Raw genomic sequence first — 18,688 nt, 5'->3', positions numbered from 1 at the left:
TATGAGATAACTATATGAGATAATTATGAGATAACTATATATAAGATAACTATATGAGATAACTAATAAGATAACAATATGAGATAACTGTGATAAGTATATGAAATAACTATAAGGTAACTAAGACAATTATATAAGATAACATTATGAGATAACTATAAGATAACTATATGAGATAACTATAAGATAACTATATGAGATAATTATGAGATAACTATGTATAAGATAATTATATGAGATAACTATAAAATAACTATATGAGATAACTAATAAGATAACTATATGAGATAACTATAAGGTAACTAAGACAACTATATAAGATGACTATAAGATAACTATATGAGATAACTATATAAGATAACTATCTGAGATAACTATATAACTATATATGAGGCTTCATGGACTGTGAGAAGCAGCTGGAGGGGTTCTAAATGACTAAATATTTGCTGTTTAAGCTATTGTTCAAATATTTGGACATGTGAAATTCTGAGTTTCCTGTTAGTGGGCCACAGTGGAGAACTAACCTGGGGGCCAGCACACAGAGACCACCTGTGTCTCATTTATATAACAGTTCTAAACCTCAACAAAAGCAGGACAACAGAAAACATGGGCCAATTGCTTTCATGAATAGAGACACTAAAGTCCTCAATAAGCAACTAGCCAAACATTTTCAAAACATACATTGTTAACCTCTGCTGGGGTGGGAGGCGTAAGCAGATGTCTGTTTACCTCAGAGCTCTGGTCGCATGCCACAGGAAACAATGTCTGAGTGAACCAGTGAGCTTCTGGCCTCCTGAGAGCATGAGTGAGGGGCCACTTACAGGAGTGTGGGTGGCCTCAAAGCAGCCACAGCACTCGGAAAGTCTCATCCTGGCATGGATGTTCATCTCCATAGCAACATAAATGGAGTCCCCTCTTCAGTAAACCTCTGGGCTTCTGTATGGTATGATGCCGCCTAAGAGCATGAGATTACACACAGCTGAGAGATGGACGCCGCTGGGAACAAGGCACTGGCCCCTCTGGTAAGGACTAATGACCTTCCCGTACCTCACCTGTCCCTTCTCTGAGGGACTGTCAACAGGCCTGGCCTTATTGAGAGGCACTTGTGGGTAATCTCAGCTTCTCTGACTAAAACGGCAATGGTTGCTAGGATTAGGAGACAGTGTTCCACAATGAGTACCACATCCAAGCGGGTTTATAGCAGAAGTCAAGGTTGGTTACAGTTTTTTAAGGAAGTCAACCAGAAGTTGGGTGAAGTGGCGTATGCCTGTAGTTCTAGCTACTCAGGCTGAGGCAGAGGATTGCTTAGATCCGGAAGTTGGAGGCCCAGTTGAGGAGGCATGAGACTCCTACAGTAAAAAAACAAATGAAATTAATGTGGTAGATGAAGAATGAAAAGCACAGGCTCACATCCATCTGTGAATTAAAACCCAGTGAAGCCAGTGTGGTGGTGCATATCTGAATCCTACATAGTGAGTTTGAAGCCAGCCTGGGCTACACAAGACCCTCACTTAATAACAAAAACACGAAACAAACAAGCAAACAAAAATCCACAAACAGGCAAACAAAAATCGACATTGTTTCAAAAATAATTAGAGCAGGGTGCCTGTGTTTACCTGTCTTACTGGGCAAGTGGGGTGGGGGTGGGGGGTTTCTAGGCAGTGCAGGGGGCTAGAAAAGGAAAGAAAGGCACACAGATCTGAAAGGAAAGAAAGGCACACAGACCGGAAAGGAACGAAAGGCGCACAGACCGGAAAGGAAAGAAAGGCACACAGATCGGAAAGGAAAGAAAGGCACACAGATCGGAAAGGAAAGAAAGGCACACAGACCGGAAAGGAAGAAAGAAAACCAGCCTTGGTGGTATGTGAGATGACTGTCTACATAAAAACCTTGAGGAAGCTACCAAAAACAAAACCACAAATGAAACAAACCTACAGATAACAAGCAAGTTCATTAAGGTTGCTAGACGAGAAATCACATGCAAAAATGGGACTGGAGAGATGTGTCAACTGTTAAGATCACGAAGAGGACCTGAGTTCAGTTCCCAGCATCCCTGTCAGGCGGTTCACAATGGCCTGTAACTCCAGCTCTAGAGGATCCAACACCTCTGGCTTCTGAGGGCATCTACCCTCACGTACATGCCCCCACACAAATACATGCACATATACATAATCAAAAATAATAGTAATTATCTAAAAAGAAATGGATACATGAATACCAAATTTTTAAAATAGCATTTATAATTACTCAGAAATGAAATTTCTCGGTATAAGTACCCAAACATGTACAGCACTTGAATGAAAATCTACTCATGAAAGAAATCAAAGATCTAAATGAAAGGAGGGATAACCCATGTTCACCGATTGAAAGACTTTTTGAGTAAAGCTGTTAGTTACTTCTGCCCAACCTACTATGAAGGCTGAGTGCAATTCCTCTCCCAATCCCTCAAGGCTTTGTAGACGGTAGTATTCTAAAATGACAATACTATTTAAAGAAAATTTCAAAAGAAGAACAAAGTGGGAGGAAAGCCCAAAGACCTTGGAAACAACGTTCAGCAGCATAGGTCAAGATTATGTGGCGTTGGCAGAGGAACGGGCTGAGATCGACTAGGAAACTACTGGGTGATTAAACCTACGAAGAGAATCATTCAAATACGTCCAACTGGTCTTTACAGAAGTGCAAGAGGAATTCAATATTTTTAACAAAAATGCTGGAGTGATTCAATATGATAGTGAATAAAAATGGGATGGACCTCGTACAAATACCAACTCAAAGTAGATCACAACCTTATTTAAGGTGTAAAGCTGCCGAGTGATTGGTGGGTGTGTCGCTTAGTGTTCTCTTTCTGTGGCCAGATTCCTGGCAAAAAGCAACTTAAGGGATGTTGTGTTTGGGCTCATACTCTGAAAGTACAGTCCATCATAACAGACAAATATACACACACACATACACACACACACACACACATACTCAACACACATATACACATGCACACATATAGTCCATCATAACAGACAAATACACACACACATACACAACACACATATACACATGCACACATATAGTCCATCATAACAGGCAAATACACACATGCACACACACGCATGCACAACACACATGTTAAAATAAATGAAGAAAGGGGGCTGGAGAGGTGGTTCGGTGGTTAAAAGGCTTACTGCTCTCCCAGAGGACTCAAGTCTGGTTTACTCTTGTAAACTCCATCTCCAGATCTCCAGGAGATCTGAAACCTCAGGCATCCATGGGCACCTACACCCACATGTACACACCCCTTCCCCTACAGACACATAATTAAAAATTAAATAAACCTTTAAAAAAAATAAGGGGAAAAAAGAAAAATCAACAAGGAGACATTTTACCAAAAAGAATAAGTGAATGGCAATTAACTACACAAAATATGTTCAACATTATTATCTATTTGGGCAATGCAAATTAAAACCACAGTAAGACATTACTACACACCTTTCAAAATGACTAACACCAAATTGTGCCCATACCAAATGCTCACAAGGAACTGAGTCACACTCACATGCTGATGCAAACGAAAAGGAAGACAGCCTCTCCCGCAAACAGCCGCCGTATGCAAATGCCGTGTGACGAGGCAGCCTCACCCCTGGGGTTTTACCCCAGAGAAATGAAAAGTTATGTTAATGAAAAATTGTCATGAATATTTATAGGCACTTGGTTCATAATAGCCCAGATTTTGAAATAAGCCAGATGTTCTCCAATAGATGAACAATAGAATAAGCTGTGATATGTCCATGCCATGATTTTTTGTTTTGTTTTGCTTTATGGTTTTTTTTTTCAGACAGGGTCTCACTATGTAGCCCTGGGTGACCTGGATGTTAGCGCTCAAACTCGGGACAAAAGACTGAGGTGCCTACTTAACATATCAAAGTGGACGCTGGCTGCCAGGCAATCCTGCGCTTCCTTCCCTTCCCCCAGCCTCCCTGATGCCTGTCTTACCCAGCCATTTTTGCTAAGCAGGTCTGCTCTCTTAGCCTCTTGGTCTCTGGGTTCCCAGGTTCTCTCTTTGCTCCCTTCCTCTCCTCTTCCTCTTCCATTCCCCCTCTCTCCCCTCAAGGCCCTTCCAGATGCCTCTGGCCGTTCTCTCCCTCATATCTCCAGCAAGCCTTGTCCTCAACCACACCCAGCAGCATCATACCCATTTGTTTGATTTTGTGTTTCATCCATCTGTCTCTCAGAGTGTCGTTCCCTCATTCTTTACCTTTTTCATTCACTGGAACTCACTACAGAAACCAAGCTGGCCTCACACCTCCAGAGACCCTCCTGCCTCTGTTCCCCAGTACTGGGATTAAAGGTGTGCGTCACCATGCCAAGCAAGGGCCATCTTTTGATATTTGTAACAAAATGGATGAACAGAGGAATACACTGAATTAAAAAAAGCCAGCTCCTGAGGGCTAGAACATTCTTATTTATGTATGTATGTATGTATGTATGTATGTATGTATGTATGTATGTATTTATGTATTTATAGGAGACAGTGTTCCACAACGTGTACCACATCCAAGCCGATTTATAGCAGGAAGTCAAAGTTGGTTACAGTTTTTTAAGGAAGTCAACCAGAAGTTGGTGAAGTGGCGTATGCCTGTAGTTCTAGATACTCAGGCTGAGGCAGAGGATTGCTTAGATCCAGGTGTGTCTGTGTGAGGAGGGTGTTGGGTCCCCTGGAAGTGGAGTTACAGACAACTGTGAGCTGCCATGTGGGTGTTGGGAATTGAACCCCGGGCCCTTTGGAAGAGCAGACGGTGCTCTGACCAGCTCAGTGGTCTCTCCAGGCCTGTATGTAGCATTCTTGAAATGCTAAAATGATACAAATGGAGAGCAGATCTGGGGTTGCTGTGAACCAAGGAGAGGAGGATTTGGCTGTGAGAGAGTTGGTGATAAGCCCGTGGCCTTGGAAATGTGTATTATCTCAGCTCTGTCACTGTGCGTCCTGCTTGTCCTCCTAGCACAGGGCAATGTGTTTTCTCTGAGAAGAACTGGGGAAATAACGGCATCTCTGTTACTTACCATAACCGCATTTGAATCTACAGTAATGAATTAATTAATTTTGTTGTTTCTTGTTTTGTTTTGAGACAGGGTTTCTCTGTGTAGCCTTGGCTGTCCTGGGACTCACTCTGTAAACCAGACTGGCCTTGAGCTTGAGATCCACCTGCCTCAGCCTTCTGAGGGCTGGGATTAAAGGCGTGTGTCACAGTAATTTTAAAACAAAAGAATATAATTTTAAAAGTAGAAACCTTTTTACTTATGTGCGCGCACATGGAAGGCAGACTCAGTATCACTCTCTCCACTCCTGTGAGGCAAGCGAAGCCAGCAAACCCCAGGACCTGCCTTCCCCACTCCCTTCATAGCTGGGGTTCCAGTCATTTACCCGGATGGCCAACTTTTGGAGGGGGTTGGGATCTGAACTTTGGTCCCCTGGTTGTGGACCAAGAGCTCCGAACTGTTAGACTGTCACTCCCGTCCCACAAAACTCTTATTTATGAGACTACAATCTGATTTGTTAGCTGTTTCATGCAAAAGGCAGCTAGTTTTACTTTATAAAATGTGGGGCCAGTGAGATGACTCTGAATAAAGATATTTGCAGTTTAAGCCTGGTGACTTCAGTTCGAACCCCAGAACTCACATAAAGGTGGGAGGAGAGAACTGCCTCCACACACGAGTGTCCCCACCCTACATCATGCATTCTTGAGCACACACACACACACACACACACACACACACACACACACACACACGTCTACTACTAAATAACGTCTAAAAATAGTTACAAAATGTACATAGGACTGGGAGTATAGGTCAATGCTAGAATTTGTGTTTAGCATTCATGAGGCCCTGAATTCATCCACTACCAAGAAAGAAAGAGAGAAAGAGAGAGAGGAAGGGAGGGAGGGAAGGAGGGAGGGAGGGAAGGAGGGAAGGAGGAAGGAAGGGAGGGAGGGAGGGAAGAAGGAAGGAAGGGAGGAAGGGAGGAAGGGAGGAAGGAAGCAAGCATAAGCCTGGGTTTCTCAGACCTGTACTTATCTTGAGAAGGTGAAGGCTTAGGTAAGTTTCACTAGAAGATACTGGTAGACTCTTTCCCACCTTGAGGAGACATCTGTGTGCACCAATGTAAAGCACTTGTTTGCTAGGCATGGGCTTTATGGCCCTCAGCTGGGCCGGGCTCAGTGGAATGACTCTGGACTAGTGACATCTTTGACCAGGACTTCTAAAGTCTTCTTCCGGTGACCCCTCTCCATGCAAGAAAATTTATACAACCCAGGGTATGTAGGGATATAAAGTAGGTATATATACCAAACATTTACCAGTGATAAATCATAGAGATTTATTTTTAAGCAAGTCTTTGGTGTGTATATAAACTCACCATTTATTAAAGATAAAAAGAAAATTACATGCTAATGAGATGAATATGCTTAGCTTTTTTTCATAGAAAGAATTAAATCTTGGCTGAACATTTCATACTGCAGAATGTGGAACCACTTCAAGGTTTAGCAGCGTTGATTGAGGTTTTGGTGTTTTGCCGAGAATGCCATCTCACATAAATACGCAGTACAAAATGGCAGAAGTTATATTTACGATCATTTCAGAAATTATTAAAAATCTACTCTGTGCTCGCTTCAGCAGCACATACACTAAAAATCTACTCCTAATCCGGAGCTAAGAGTCATTCAACAATTTTTTTTAAATGAAACTCAAATCAGCCACTCAAAAAGCAGTTTTTAAAATGTGACATTCTAACACAATGCAATCCAAAGATTGAGGGAAACAATATCTTTCTCCTTTGTAAGTAAACCATTGGGTGACTAAGAGCTGGGGGTGGGGGGTGAGTACGGTAAAAACACTGTCATTCATAAAAACCCGAGCTCAGGCGTATCAAGCAGCGCTCATTGGCTTTGGCTGGCGTGATGGCGCGTGGTGTTCAGACCTAACACTTCTGTGTTCAAATAATAGGATAATATCAGTAAATTCTATTATAGTCCATGTCTTAGAAAAAGATGAGAGGAATTCACTGACCGCAGAAGACAAATCCACGGTCCACTGGTTGCCTCTGGTATATAGAAACCTAGCCTGTCAACTATGCTCATCTGGACCAGGAAGTGGAGTAGACATAAAATACAGCACTGACTCATCTCCCAGGGACGGGTTCCACAGGTGCTTGGTGAGCCCTGAGACTCTAAAGCAGACTGTTTACAGACCAGGAGGGGGTGCCCACGGAGAGTTTCCATACAACAGCAAAACAGACGACCCAAGCAGGCAGGTAGCCAGCCCAGTTTCTCTCTGTAGTTACTTGTATTGGAAGCTAAATTATAAACTGAATAACAATAAGTTTACTTACAACGTCAAAGATAATTATTATGAAGATGAGAATACATGGCATCCATATTCTCTTTGTAGAATTTCCCTGCAGAGGCACTGACAGGGGATGCTGGAGTAATTAGCAGACTGTTTATAAACATGGGATGCAAGCAGGCAGAGTTACATTAGATGAATCCTTAACAGTGTCGGCACACTCGGGTACACCCATCTCCGTTAGGGAAGGTCTTATCGATGGAATCCGAACTCCTGGAGTGTCCATGACAGCCTCCAAGGGTCTCCTCACACATTGGGAATGGCTGTGTGGAGGAGTCAAGATTAAAACGTAGTTGGCTGACATTTCTGCTTGGTGGGCTCTGCTTACGTTTTCCCTCAGTGCTTGCCCTGAACAGCCAACCCTGCCGGTCTCCTTCACTGTTGAATATTCATGCTTTAACCTACTGTGCTCGATTTCACAGTTCAGGCCACAGAGGACGGCCTCTTCCCAGCTCTCCGGGTGCCGCTCAGTGGTTTGCAAATACAGCCTCGCAAATGCCTAGCAGCTCCTTTATGTTGGATTCCATCGTAAGAGCTGTGAGGAGCAGAGCAGCACAGATTCCTAGGTGATTGACTCGGGTACTCATGGGCACAGCCGCTCCTGATCCTTCCAGTCAAAATGACCCCTGGGCCGTATGGGTTGAAGACGTGGGGCTCGGGGAGCTGACCAGGCTCCCACCAATTTCTGAGTTATTATTTATTTTCTTAATAGAGTACAAGAAAGCAGAATGACACAACACTAACCTGCTTACATATATCACCGAGCCACATGCTACCTAGAAAAAAAATTGTATATTTAACAGTTACAAGAATTAATTTATGCAAGTATATAAAAATAATTTTTAAGTAAAAACTTTCATTGTGTGTTTTTTGTTTTGTTTGGGTTTTTGTTTGTTCGTTTTTATTTATTTATTTGAGACAGGGTCTCTCTGTATAGCTCTGGCTGTCCTGGAACTTGCTCTGTAGACCAGGTTGACCTTGAACTCAGAGAGCTGCTGCTGCTTCTGCCTCCTGAGTGCTGGGCTTAAAAGTGTGCGCCACCACGGTCCTGTTTTTGTTTTTGTTTGTTTTTGGAAAGGGTCTTTCTTTCTATAGAGACCAGACTGGACTTGAACTCACAGAGTTCTCTGCTTCCTGGAATGTTGGGATTAAAGCTATGTGCCTACCTTGTCCCTTTTGGAGAATCTGCATTTGTCTGGTTTTTAGCAGTACTTCTGTGTATCTTTTGTCAGGAGTTGACATCAGGTAGCAAATTGTCCATCTGCCTGAAAGAGTGGGTTCCTTCTGGGGTGGGTTCATAAGGCTTTTCATCCTACTGATGGCGGTCCCCTCTTCAGCCTTGACGTGGCTAGTGAAAAGTGCTTACGTAAACTGTGGAATTTAAGGACTAACTTGGCCTGTGTGGAATGGTAATGTTGCTGAATGTCCTGTACGTCTTTAATGAGCTTTCATGCCCAGGGCTTCTCTTCCACAGGGATGAGGGTACACCAGGGTCCTCTCTTCAGAGCCTGAAGGGTGACTCGCTCCCCCCCCCCCCCCCCCCCGCCCCACATTCTTCATCAGCTGTCAGCAAATGAAATAACCCGGACCAGGAGTTCAAGTCCGGATGCCCTGAGCAGCAGAAGGCAGAAGCATCTGAGTTAGGAGTGGAACTGGGGAGAGCCACAAACAAGTATTGTCTATACGGAACTGAGGTTGGGGACCACGTGCAGAACTCGGAGTCCTGAACTGCACTGCACACACCCAGTGTGTGCCCTTGTGTGCTGTGACGAGCCCCTCCCTGCAGTTTCTAAAAAGTTACATTATATTTGCTGTTACCTTCTCCCCTCCGGCTGCTCATCCTTACTGGCTTGTACAAGCAACCTGCATCACAAAGGCATGAGAACTGCTTGTCTCATTATGACCCGTGAACGTGGTTTTGAAATTTATCAATTTAAAAACGAGGCTATTAGCCAGGCATTTAATCCTTTTAATGTGCCTTTAATCCCAGCACTCGGGAGGCAGAGGCAGGCGGATCTCTATGAGTTCGAGGCCAGCCTGGTCTATAAAGGAAGTTCCAGGACAGCCAGGGTAGTTACACAGAGAAACCATGTCTCAAAAGAAGAAGCCTATTTTTCCTGGACCAGTGAGATGGCTCAGTGGGTAGGACACTTGCTGCTCAAGCTGAAAGACGCGAGTTCAATGCCTGGAACTCACGTGAAGGAGGAGGAAAGCATGGACTCTACAAAGGTGGCCTCTGACAGCTGGGCCCTCACCTGTGCACAGGGACACACACACACAAATGATAAAAAAAAAAAATCTCAACAAAACATTTCTTGTGGTTGCCAAGTAATTGCCGGTTGCGCTAACAGTCCGCTCCCTTGGCCCCCAGTAGACGTGTGTCAACAATTACCGCCGCTCTCTTTCCAATTATCACTCGTCTGGCTCACGGCCTCGCAACAGCGATTTGTTGCTGTTGCTCCCGTAATTCCTGTTCTGCCTGCACCATTGCCTGGTGCGGGGCTGTAACAAAAGCAGCACCAACCGCCACCATCTGCAGTGGCGTGTGTTGGCTTCACCCGGGAAAGGACTCTCATGACTGGTGAGACATGATTTATAGGCTTTTGTGAGGAAGTTTCTAGAAGAGATTAGCATTCAGGTGGGTAAACTGGGTGGAAGGCATGGTCCTCACCAATGGACATGCCCATCCCCAATCTTCTGAGAGTCTGGATGGAGCAAGAAGGCAGGGGGAGGGGTCAATGGACCCCGACCTGCGGCTCCAGTGGGACTCGTCGGCTCCTGAGGACTCAAGGCTCTGGACTGATTTCCAGGTTTCCAGCTTGCAGAATGCAGATGAAACTTGCTGGTATCTATAATCATGGGGCCCAGTTCTATAATCTCTCTTTCTTCGTCTCTGCATATTCTTGTTCCTGTTTCTGGGGAAAACCCACCTACAAATAGCACTAAATATTCCGGTGTTTTGAGTTCCAAGTATTTCACACATGTTAATGAATTTAATTTTTATAACCTTATACTGACTCCTCCCATCTCTGCTTTACGATGGGAAACCTGAGGTGTACAGAGAGTTACAGAGCCGGAACTGAGGCACAGAGACTAGCTGAGGCTCTGCGTGTCTCAGAAAAGCTGTATTAGTCTTCAGAAAAAATACAGTTTTTGTTGTTCCTGGGCTATAAAAATGATGTGTGTTTGTAGATTCCAACAAAGCTCTTATGATCCTGGGACTTACAGTGAAAAAGAAGTAGAAAGAGAAAAGGGAAATTGCACTAAATTCCACCCCTGAGAGACAACCACACTTCATGTCAGTGAACTTGCTGTGTGCACTTCTTTATGGGTTTAGGGACACACTGGTTTGTGGTTGTTATAACATAAATGGGATCACACAGGCAGCAGGTCCCCAGCATCTTCTTCTGCTCCTTTATCTGCCCTGGGCATCAGCGGTTCTGAACAGAGCAGGTGTTGTGAACAGCTCTCCGATTATTAGGACTGGTCTGAGGAGAGGCCTCCCAGCCCCGTGAGAGGGTGGATTTCAGATCAGAGCATGCCCAGCCTCTGAGTGCTGTGGGATGGTCTGTATGTCAAATTGCTCTGATTGGTCAATAAATAAAACACTGATTGGCCAGTGGCCAGGCAGGAAGTATAGGCGGGACTAAAAGAGAGGAGAAAAGAAAGAACAGGAAGGCAGAAGGAGTCACTGCCAGCCACCGCCATGACAAGCAGCATGTGAAGATGCTGGTAAGCCACGAGCCACATGGCAAGGTATAGATTTGTAGAAATGGATTAATTTAAGCTATAAGAACAGTTAGCAGCCAGGCGGTGGTGGCGCATGCCTTTAATCCCAGCACTCGGGAGGCAGAGCCAGGCGGATCTCTGTGAGTTCAAGGCCAGCCTGGGCTACCAAGTGAGTTCCAGGAAAGGCGCAAAGCTACACAGAGAAACCCTGTCTTGAAAAACCAAAAAAAAAAAAAAAAAAAAAAAAAGAAAAAGAACAGTTAGCAAGAAGCCTGCCACGGTCATTCAGTTTGTAAGCAATATAAGTCTCTGTGTTTACTTGGTTGGGTCTGAGCGGGTGTGGGACTGGCGGGTGACAAAGACTTGTCCTGACTGTGGGCCAGGCAGGAAAACTCTAGCTACATCTGAGTCTCTTGGCTTACTTCATAACAAGTTTTATTTTGAGTCTCATGTTTAGCACACCCTTAAGAAAGGTCTTTCTAGCATGCAGGTCGTGAAGGGTGGCTGACCCGTGCTGTGACCCTGCCATCTGAATCAGTGCTGCGCCTTAGGCCAGCAACCCGTTTGTTGATGTCTGAGATCACATGTCGGCTGGCATCTGGGTGAAGCTGGACCGCCACTGGGCTGTTATTTCAGCGATAAGTGGCCTGGGAGGAGTAAGGAAAAAGGGAAAACTTCTCCAGGGAGCCGTGCAAGTGTTGAACGAAGGATGTTACGTCGGAGTTTATGTCAGCCACACTCTTGAGTCCTGCAGTGGACAGCATGTCGTCATAGCTCACAGACTCACTGCAGATGAGCGTCCTACAGGATGACTCTACATCCTGTGACCGGCTGAAAGGAAACTCTAATGATGACAAGGGCAACCCTTCCAGTGTGCCCAGCATGCTCGTGCATGTCTAGGGGTGTGACATGTATCAACAAGGCAACCCTTCCAGTGTGCCCAGCATACTTGAGCATGTCTGGGGTGTGACATGTATCAACAAGGGCAACCCTTCCAGTGTGGCCAGCATGCTCGAGCATGTCTGGGGTGTGACATGTATCATGGATTTTGATTTTTGCGATAACCTATGAGAAGGCTAGGGAAACGGCTCAGGTGGAAAAGTGTTTTCCTGCAACTTCAAGGACCTAAATCCATCCCCAGAACCCACATTTTAAAAAGTGGGACGTGGGGGCCAGGGAGGTGGTACTTATAGCCAAGCTGGCAACTTGAGTTTGATCTCCAGGATCCACATGGTGAAAAGAGCGAACAAATTTCTGCAAGTGTCCTTTACGGTGTATAAACACACACACACACACACACACACACACACACACACACACACGCACGCACACACACACATATGCATGCACTACACACACACACAAGCACACATGCACGCACTACACACACAAACAAATTGAATTAAATAAATAAAACGTATTTTAAAGTTTTTTTAAAGGCTGAGCTTGATGTTGGATGTGGTGGTATGCACCTTAATCCCAGCACTCAGGAGGCAGGGGGAGAAAGATCTCTGTGAGTTCCAGGCCAGCCAGATCTACACAGTGAGACTCTGTTGTGGAGAGGGGGCAGCAGAAGCCAAGCATATTGGCTTAGAATCTCAGTTCTGGGGAGGCTACTTGTCAAGTTCTAGGCTAGGGAGAGACCCTTCCTCAAACAAAACAAATCTACCAAGGTGGATGGTGTCTGAGGAACAACAGCTAGGCTGTCCTCTGGCCTCCATACGCACACACACACACACACACACACATGTGCATGCTAATCTGCACACATATAAAAACATACAAGCCGGGCAGTCGTGGAGCAAACCTTTAATCCCAGCACTCGGGAGGCAGAGCCAGGCGGATCTCTGTGAGTTCGAGGCCAGCCTGGTCTACAGAGTGAGATCCAGGACAGGCTCCAAAACTACAGAGAAACCCTGCCTTGAAAAAACAAAAAAAAATAAACAACAACAACAAAAAGAAAACATACACAAATAACCTACAAGAGTTACCAGCGTCATCTTGTAAGTTCACTTATACTCCCACCCAAGCCCAGTGCCGGAGGGCCCATGTGTTTACCCCCATCTTCTGTACTGCCTCGGTGAAACAAGGCTGATTCACGACTCCTGACTTCCGTTTCTTTTCTAGTGAACTCTTGCATATTCACGCTGAGGAAAGAAGCCAAGTGTGGCCATTCGCCCAGACTCAGTCCCTGAAGCCGGTGTGTCTACAGCAAGTCACGTTTCTCTCTTGGCTCCCCTGAAATCATGTCCACTCAGAACTTCAGACTGTGACCTTGTTTGGAGAGAGGACCATTCTGTATGTAATTAGTTAGGAGGAGGTTGCACTAGATCAGGCTGGACCCTAAGGCCAAGAGACCCAGTGTCCTTATAAGAAACGCAAGGGTGGGGGATGGGGGCGTAGTTCTGTGGTAGAACACAGACAGACACAGATCTACACCAGGAAGACCTTGCCACGCGATGACTCAATTAGAGTTTGGGGGGTGGGACAAAAAACCAAGGAATAGCGAAGAGTGCTTGGAACCACTAGACACCAGTGAGAGAAGCTGGCATTCTTCCCTAGAGCTGCCAGAGGGAGCTTGGCCTTGAAGATCCCAGCTTCTGGTCTCCAACTGAGAAGTAGGTGTTATTTTGATTACTTACTTACTTTCTTAATTAATAAATTTTTGAGATGGTGTCTCTCATGTAGGCCAGACTAGCCATTCTCCTGCCTCAACTTCCCAAGTGCTGGAGTTGGAGGCATAACCACCAGGCCCAGCCTAGTTTCTGTGGTCCTTTGCAATGACACTGACACTGTTCTGGTGTCAGGCTGGGACACTCCCAGCACCTCCTGAGTGCTCACAGCCATCACAGCCAGGCTCTGCTCTTCACACTGTATGTGTTCCAGCTAGGCACAGCCTCATCCCAATGCTACCTTTGTAAAGATGGGATGTAAAGTCAGGGAGACGCTCTGTGCAGTCATGCTGACTGGCTCTGCTGGACAGGAGGACACAGAAATCAGCATTTAGTAAGCAGAAGACGTAGCTTAAACTCACATTTCCCTTGTGTTGGTGGTAGGAAGGAAAAAAAATTCTTCTGAAAGCTGGAGGTAGAATTCCACTTGGGAGAAGTGTGATGTCTTGCTTGGTATGTCTTGTGATGTCTTTGAGAAGAGGGGGTACCCTGGCTTACTCTACACCCCTTTTCCTCTTTACAGCCACAGGATCTGGGTGCCACTGGAGAAGAAAGGTGAGGAACAAGGATGAGGATGCTCCATTCTGATTCTCTTTCTTTTCTTGAAAAAAAAAAATATGTATGTATGAGTGTTCCACTACACATATGTATAGCACATGCATACACATATATTCATGTCCAAAGAGGTCAGAAGAGGGTGTCAGATCCTCTGAAACTGAAGTTTTGGACAGTTGTGAGCTGTGTGGGTGCTGGGGACTGAACCTGAATTCTCTACAAGAGCACCAAGCTTTTAGCCACTGAGCCATCTCTCTCTCTCTCTCTCTCTCTCTCTCTCTCTCTCTCTCTCTCTCTCTCTCTCTCTCTCTCTCTCCCTCCCTCCCTCATCTCATTTTTGACTCTCTCTCATTTTTGAGGGAGGGTCTCATGTAGTCTAGGCTTGCCTGGAACTCACTATGTAACGAAGCTTGACTTTGAACTTCTGACCCTCCTGCCTCCTTTCTCCCACAGGCTGGAGTATAGACCTGCACACCACACTTGGTTTATACAGTTCTGGGGATGGAACCCAGAGCTCCATGCAGACCAGCCAAGCACTCTGCCTGTTGAACTCTATCTCCAGTCCTGACTTATCTCTGTGCTGAGATGCCATTTGTCTCCATAGTTTGAACCTTCAGAAGAGCTCTAAGCCACCCAGACTGGCCCTTATGTTCGGGGTACTGGGGCAGTGTCCATGCTGGAGTATAGAGTTCTCAGTAGGGGTAGGCAGGGGAGGGAATGATGTAGGAAGCAGTGAGTGCTAAGGAGAATTCCTGGACAGAAGCTGTCTGCATAGGCTAATAGACTCATAAAAACTCCAGTGATGATGGCGAGTTGGGAATGCTGCTGATCTAATAGCCTGATTGCTATTTCTTTTGGTCTATTTTTAGCCTCTCAAAGAGCTATTCGTTGTCTCCTTCTGTAACAGAACTAACATCCTGACAAATAGATTTAAGGAAAAAAAATCTTTGGAAGATATTAACGTAGCAAAACTCTGTTTTACGCCAATTCAAGGGCTAAGAGCACCCCTAACAGATAACATCTGGGGCACATCTGCCTGGCTGCCACCTGCTTCTCTGATGTACCCATCAATGTATTTTAAAATTGCCTCGATTTGTGACTGTCTTTGTTCTGCAAATAGAGAACTTCAGAGAATTGCTTCCGCACAGGAACATAACATCGGGGTAATTTACCTCCATCTTCTTAGGGGCCTCAGTCAGTCATATTGGCTCTAGAACAGTTCTTGTTCTCTTTGAGGAGAGAGCTGTGTCTGTTTGTCTGTTTTTGTATCCACTGCATTGATCTGGGAAGCGTGAATGTTGTCAGAGATGGCAAAGTGAAATGGGAGAGGTGGCAAGCTTGATCCTCCCTTGGTCTGCTCACGGCCTTGGAACGGGTACTTGGGAGGCTGTGATGATAAAGGACAGAGTGACCTTGCAGTGTGGAGGATCTTGTTGTCCAACCTCTTATCGGAACCAGGTTATGGCATTTGATTCTTTGGGTATGCATGTACTTATCTGACCCTGGTGTGGGAGAGAGTCGCTGTCCTTGGACGTCCTCTGAGGACAGGATCTCCTTATCACCATCCTGTCCTCAGCACCCAGAGCAGCTCGTGACATGTTGCAAATACTCAGTAGATATTTGTGGGCAGTTCGTTTGGTTTGGTGGTAGGAGTCGAACCCAGGGCCTTGGGTATGTCTGGGGGATGAATGCTCTACCACAGAGCTGTGCCTCAGCCTCTTCATCCCTAGTTTGTTTTTAAAGATTTGTTTACTTTTATCGCCTATTTTGGAAGTTTTGCCTGCATGGATGTCTGTGTACCGTGTGCTTGCCTGGAGCCCACAGAGGCCAGAGGAGAGTTCGGATCCCCTGGGACTGCAGCTGGGATGGTTGTGAGCTGCCGTGTGCTGGGAACCCGGAAGCAAACTTGGGTCGTCTGGAAGAGCAGCCAGTACTCTTAACTGACGAGCTATTTCTCCAGCCCCCCAACCCTCCATTTCTTTTCACACCAATAATATCACACTCTCGCTATGCTTCTTGCTTTGTCTGCTTCCTGGAGTGTGGATCTAGTTGTTAGGAACTCAGGATCTGGACATCAGGCTTGCTGGATTTCAACTCCAATGCGACCAATTCTTAGCCTTGTCTTCTGGGAGAATTACTTAATTTCTCTGTGTTCTAGCATTCTCACATACGATATTGTCTGCTTCCTTGAGTCCTTGCATGGGGTTATGGGTTAAATTGTATTCCTCAAAAAAGGTGTGTCAATATCTTAACTTCTAATAGCTCAAAATTTTAATCTATTTCAAAATAAAGTTTTCAAAAACTGTAGTCAAGTTGTTAGGGTCAGCTGTAGTACGTATGGTATATCTGGCTCCTTATTAAAAGGGGGTGACTAGGCTGGAGAGACTGCTCAGTGAGTGAAAATACTCACCGCCAAGCCTGACATGCACATTTGATGCCTGGACCTCACATGGGAGAAGAAGGAGAGAACTGACTTCCATCAATTCTCTGACTTCCATACACGTGCCCCCCCACCTCCACCCCCGCCCCAACATTCACGAGATAAATGAACTAATCTTAAGAAATTTAAAGGGGGACTATTTGAACATGGAGATATAAACATGCACTCAGAGAGCAACCCTTGTGAAGAGCAGAGTTACGCTGCTGCAAGCCAAGCAAGTTTTGGCACTTCCTGAAGCTGGAAGCCTGGAGCTCTCTCTTCCCTCAGGCTCTCTCGGAGAAAACACAATCTCGCCCACGCTTGGACTGCTGACTTCCAGCCTACAGAATGGTGGTAATCGCTTTCTCTTGGCCTAGCCACTGAGCCCTAGGATGCTAATCCACCTAGATTCAGTGAGTCTGCTTGAAAGGAAAAGAAAGTGTCTCCTCAGGATTCCCAAGGCCACGTCCTCAGCACAAAGGAGATTTATTTGCCCCAGAGGGACAGAGGGAGGGGAATAAGAGACAGAGGTAGAGGACAGTGGAGAAGGGGAGGGGACCAGGGGACAGGAGGAGGCGTGTTTGTCCCAGAGAGACAAAGAATTTCCTCTAGATAGAGGGGAGACACATGGCACACAGGAAAATGGCAGCTTATATTGGTAACACGGGAAGCCCCCAGGGTAGGATGAAGTGTTTCCTTTTCATTGGGCATGTTAATTAGGTGAGCCAAAGGGGGCTTTTGATTGCTGGACTTCAATACTTTGATAACTGGACGTTGGTGGTCAGCCTCAGGAGGAGGAAGTGGCCAAATAAGGGAATAGACCTTGGTGGTTAACTTTAGGAATGTAATCTAAATGGTTTTTAGCAAGGCAGAGGGAATCGGGGAGAAGGGCAAGGCCTGCCAGAGCCATGCTTACCAAGCTCAAACGGTCAGAGCCCCTTCACCATGGGTCCAGAATTTGAGATTACAACTAATTAGCATAAAATACTGTATAAATGTTAGAGATTGTTATTTCATAGATCTGTGTCTTGGGGTTTCTATTGCTGTGAAGAGACACCATGTTTTCCTTTATAAGGAGCTGGCTTACAATTCAGAAGTTATCGTCATGGTGGGATGTATGGCCTTGTGCAGGCCGGCATGGCGCTGGAGAGGGAGCTGAAAGTTCTACATCCAGATCCACAGGCAGCAGGAGGAGAATGCACGCGGGTCTGGCTTGAGCATCTGAGATCTCAAAGCTTGTCTCCAGTGACGCACTTCCTCCAGCAAGGCCATGCCTCCTAATGGTGCCCCTCCCCACGGGCCTATGGGGCATTTTCTTCCAAACCACCACAACCTTCTTGTAGGGGGAAGGGAGAGAGTACTAGGGATCGAACCCTGGGACTCACACATGCTAACAGGTGCTCTACCACTAAGGTACAGTCCCAGGAAATCCCTTCCTTTTCCTTTTTATTGATTGTATACTAATTTGCAGGACCTGCAAAATTTATCATTCAAATGTTTGATGACAATCAAAATGATACATTGTCAAAATTAATTCTAAAGTGCTTATAATAAAAAATTATCCTCAGTTCAGTTTCAGTCCCCAGTTCTACTTTTTAAAGGCAAATATTTTCTTTTTTCTTTTTTTTTTTTTTTTAAGATTTATTTATTTATTATGTATACAGTGTTCTGCCTGCAGGCCAGAAGAGGGCACCAGATCTCATTCTAGATGGTTGTGAGCCACCATGTGGTTGCCGGGAATTGAACTCAGGACCTCTGGAAGAACAGCCAGTGCTCTTAACCTCTGAGCCATCTCTCCAGCCCTAAAGGCAAATATTTTCAATTTTGGGTTCTTCCTACTGGTATTTGTTTCCCCGTTTGTAACTCCTGTGCTTATACATCTGTTTTGTGAAATCTCAGTTTGGGATACTTCCTTCTGCCT

General features: G+C 45.4%; 1 long non-coding RNA gene across 1 annotated transcript; it reads left to right on the top strand.

The window, feature by feature from the left end:
• The first annotated feature begins 14,805 nt into the window (after window positions 1-14,805).
• On the top strand, window positions 14,806-18,334 carry LOC143269734 (uncharacterized). The gene is made up of 2 exons (XR_013046374.1): window positions 14,806-17,121; window positions 17,843-18,334. It is a non-coding gene; the product is annotated as an uncharacterized LOC143269734 (long non-coding RNA).
• Window positions 18,335-18,688: the final 354 nt, after the last annotated feature.

This window comes from Peromyscus maniculatus, chromosome 20, assembly GCF_049852395.1.
Source record: "Peromyscus maniculatus bairdii isolate BWxNUB_F1_BW_parent chromosome 20, HU_Pman_BW_mat_3.1, whole genome shotgun sequence".
NCBI classification, from domain to species: Eukaryota; Metazoa; Chordata; class Mammalia; order Rodentia; family Cricetidae; genus Peromyscus; species Peromyscus maniculatus.
The sequence above is the reverse complement of the archived record's forward strand: the minus strand, read 5'-3'. Positions and strand labels throughout refer to the sequence as shown.